The sequence below is a fragment of the Somniosus microcephalus genome, chromosome 22 (assembly GCF_052327205.1).
Source record: "Somniosus microcephalus isolate GS21.2 chromosome 22, FLI_Smic_1.0, whole genome shotgun sequence".
In the NCBI taxonomy this organism is placed as follows: Eukaryota; Metazoa; Chordata; class Chondrichthyes; order Squaliformes; family Somniosidae; genus Somniosus; species Somniosus microcephalus.
Genome location: NC_141008.1, coordinates 69,763,419 through 69,767,541, shown reverse-complemented (window position 1 = coordinate 69,767,541; position 4,123 = coordinate 69,763,419). Strand labels below are relative to the sequence as shown.

The 4,123-nt window shown below is 61.9% G+C and overlaps 1 protein-coding gene across 1 annotated transcript in view; it reads left to right on the top strand.

The window, feature by feature from the left end:
* Positions 1 to 1,620: 1,620 nt before the first annotated feature.
* The window catches only part of mrm1 (mitochondrial rRNA methyltransferase 1 homolog (S. cerevisiae)), a 21,678-nt gene continuing 19,175 nt past the window's right edge, over positions 1,621 to 4,123 (top strand). The window contains exon 1 of the mRNA XM_085965022.1: positions 1,621 to 1,749. The gene's annotated coding sequence lies outside the window, so the exon portion shown is untranslated. The remainder of the gene's footprint in view (positions 1,750 to 4,123) is intronic.

Sequence of the window (4,123 nt, the reverse complement as noted above, 5' to 3'; positions counted from 1 at the left end):
CTAAGTACAGGACTGAGGTGAATTTGTGGCAAAAAGGGGAAGTGGTTACAGGGAGGGGGAACTCTAGCCTGTTAGTGATAGCCCAGAGGCAGTCAGCTTCACAATGGGTGTACTTCTGACAAAGCCCTACACATAAGGACCTGCATTAAGTAGTTCATGAAGTATAAGCCTGGTACAGAGAACTGGTTTTGGCCACCCAGAATGCCATGGTGGTTGACCTGTTGCCTGCTACCATCAAAGTCCTACCACACAGGCTAGATGTCTAGTATAGCTAATGAAACTGAGACTTGTGATCACAGATGCTGGAAGGCATTACCTGAGAGGCAGGTATGAGAATGTTCTCATGTATATAGAGCACCTACCATGGCAGGTTGAAGGGTGGCAAGTTGCTGCTGAAGCTGTGCATTGCTTTGCAGTAGTCAGACAGACATTAGCAAAAGACATGCATATTATGGTGAGTAGTGAAGCTCACATTAACATGACCTGTTAATACCTGCTCTACCTAGCAAGGGTTCAGGCAGGCCTGGTGATGCAACTTGGGAATTGGGTTAACCCACTTTGGGAGACTTGGTGAGTAGCACCCCAGGTCAATGGTGATTAAATAAAGCAACCAGCCTTAGCTCACTAATAGAACCTGGAAAGTTACACCACTCATTTGGGCCTGAGCTACTTCCCACTTGGCGCCAAAGCACAATGGGTAGGATCCTAGCTGGAAAAACAACTTGTATTTATATAGTGCCTTTAATGTAGTAAAAGTTCACCAAGGTGCTGCACAGGAGTATTATAAGACAAAAAATTTGACACTGAGCCACATAAGGGGAAATTAGATTCAGGTGACCAAAAGCTTGGTCAAAGGTAAGTTTTAAGGAGCATATTAAAGGAGAAAATAGAGGCAGAGGTGTTTAGGCAGGGAATTCCAGAGCTTAGAGCCTAGGCAACAGAAGGCACGGGCACTAAAGGTTCAGCGAATATAATCAGGGGTGCTCAAGAGGGCAGAATTAGAGGAGTGCAGATATCTTGGGAGGTTGTGGGGCTGGAGGAGATGAGTAGGTTTTAAGGAACATCTTAAAGGAGGAAAGAGGTAGCGAGGCAGAGGTTTAGGCAGGGAATTCCACAGGACAACAAAGTCTAATAGTGATTTGTTCTGATACACTGGTTTTAGCTCCTTAAACTCCAGCAGTACCTCTATATAAATTTAGGGGGCCTGACAAATCTTCGCCTTAACACTTGGATTTAGGTAAATGGGACGTGTCCCTACAGGAGCATATTGTACACTACAAAAGCAAAACACTGCGGACGCTGGAATTTTGAAATAACAATGCTGGAAACACTCAGCAGGTCAGGCAGCATCTGTGGAGAGAAAGTTAATGTTTCAGTGCGACGACCTTTCGTCAGATTTTTCAGCAGCTTGAATAAAAAACATAGGGAGACAAAAAAGTGGGTTTGCAAAATAATTCTTACTCCTGACATGTCAGTGATGGGGGTAACTCAATTTTGAGCCTAAAACTAACATCTGCATACTGTTTTACAACAAAATAAAGTTTACTGGGGAGTTAAAAGGAATTGACTGAAAGTGGACCCGAAACTCGCTTCATGTCGGAGGGAGATTGGTGTTGCACGCCATGGGAGGGGAGGGAGACTTCCGCTTCCGGCGGGCGGGCCGTTGCTGGGTAACCGGGGCCGGGCCTCGGACAGATTCGCTCCACGCGGCCGGCAGGTTCAAGGCCTCCCCTCGGCCCGCGCTGTCAGGTGAGAGGCTCGCACCGGTCGCAAGCCTCGGGGATGCGTCGGTTTCCGTAAGCGGAGAGTGTGGGCCTGCGGGCAGTGCCCGGCCCCTCGGACAGTGCCCGGTCCCCGCGGGCAGTGCCCGGTCCCTCGGACAGTGCCCGACCACCGCGGGCAGTGCCCGGTCCCCTCGGACAGTGCCCGGTCCCCTCGGACAGTGCCCGACCCCCGCGGGCAGTGCCCGGCCCCTCGGACAGTGCCTGGCCCCCGCGGACAGTGCCCAGCCCCCTCCGACAGTGCCCGGCCCCCGCGGACAGTGCCCGGCCCCTCGGGCGGGCTGAGGAAACTCTGTCACCAAAATCAACTCCAAACATTCTCATAGTAAGTTAGGCCTTTTTCCTTTTACTGCAGTTTGTTAACTGCTCACATCACCAGATTTACCTCGGTGGATTTATCATCTACAGGCACCTTTCATTGTGGGTAACCTAGCACCCTGTTCGCCCCTTTTAATTATTTGGGGTTCCACAGGCGCCATTCTCCATAGCATGTGTGAGCCAAGGCGATACGCGCTTGCGCTTACGCTCTCCAACCCCTCCCTCTCTTTCTCGCCCCCTCCCTCTCTCTCCCTCCCTCCCTCCCTCCCTCTCCCTCTCTCTCCCTCCCTCCCTCTCCCTCTCTCTCCCTCCCTCCCTCTCCAACCTCCCTCTCCCTCCCTCCCTCCCTCTCCAACCTCCCTCTCCCTCCCTCCCTCTCCAACCTCCCTCTCCCTCTCCAACCTCCCTCCCTCCCTCTCCAACCTCCCTCTCCAACTCCCTCCCTCCCTCTCCCTCTCCAACCTCCCTCCCTCCCCCTCCCTCCCTTTCCAACCTCCCTCCCTTTCCAACCTCCCTCCTCCCCCTCCCTCCCTCCCTTCCAACCTCCCTCCTCCCCCTCCCTCCCTCCCTTCCAACCTCCCTGCCTCCCCCTCCCTCCCTCCCTTCCAACCTCCCTGCCTCCCTCTCCAACCTCCCTCCCTCTCCAACTCCCTCTCCCTCTCCCCCTCCCCCCTCCCTCTCCCCCTCCCCCCTCCCTCCCTCTCCCCCTCCCCCCTCCCTCCCTCTCCCCCCTCCCTCACACCCACTCACCCCACACCCCTCCCTCCCACTCCCCCCTCCCCCTCCCCCCTCCCCCTCACCCCCTCCCCCCTCCCTCCCTCTCCCCCTCCCCCCCCTCCCTCTCCCCCTCCCCCCTCCCCCTCCCCTCCCCCCTCCCTCCCACTCCCCCCTCCCCCCTCCCTCCCCTCCCCCCTCCCTCCCCTCCCCCTCCCCCCTCACCCCTCCCCCTCCCCCTCCCCCCTCCCCCTCCCCTCTCCCCCTCCCCCCCTCCCTCCTCCCCCCTCCCCCCCCTCCCTCTCCCCCTCCCCCCTCCCCCCTCCCTCCCTCTCCCCCTCCCCCCTCCCTCCCTCTCCCCTCCCCTCCCCCTCCCCCCTCCCCCTCCCCCCTCCCTCCCTCCCCCTCCCCCCCCCTCCCTCCCCCCTCCCCCCTCCCCTCCCCCCCCTCCCTCCCACTCCCCCTCCCCCCTCCCTCCCCTCCCCCTCCCCCTCCCCCCTCCCTCCCTCTCCCCCTCCCCCCTCCCTCCCTCTCCCCCTCCCCCCTCCCTCCCTCTCCCCCTCCCCCCTCCCTCCCCTCCCCCCTCCCCCCCTCCCCTCCCCCTCCCTCCCTCTCCCCCTCCCCCCTCCCTCCCTCTCCCCCTCCCCCCTCCCTCCCCTCCCCCCTCCCCCCCTCCCTCCCTCTCCCCCCTCCCCCCCTCCCTCCCTCTCCCCCTCCCCCCCTCCCTCCCTCTCCCCCCTCCCCCCTCCCCTCTCCCCCTCCCCCCTCCTCCCTCTCCCCCTCCCCCCTCCCTCCCTCTCCCCCTCCCCCCTCCCTCCCTCTCCCCCTCCCCCCTCCCTCCCTCTCCCCCTCCCCCCTCCCTCCCTCTCCCCCTCCCCCCTCCCTCCCTCTCCCCCTCCCCCTCCCTCCCCTCCCCTCCCTCCCTCTCCCCCCCTCCCCCTCCCTCCTCTCCCCCTCTCCCCCTCCCTCCCTCCCCCTCTCCCCCTCCCCCTCCCCCCTCTCCCCCTCCCCCTCCCTCCCTCCCTCCTCCCCCTCCCTCCCCCCTCCCTCCCTCCCTCCCCCCTCCTCCCCCCCCCTCCCTCCCCTCCCCCCCTCCCTCCCACCTCCCCCCCCTCCCCCCCTCCCCTCCCTCCCTCCCCTCCCTCCCTCCCCCCTCCCTCCCCCTCCCTCCTCCCCCCCCCTCCCCCCTCCCTCCCTCCTCCCTCCCCCTCCCTCCCTCCTCCCTCTCCCCCCCCCCTCCCTCCCTCCTCCCTCTCCCCCCTCCCCCTCCCCCTCCCTCCCCCCTCCCCCCTCCCCCCCTCCCCCCTCCC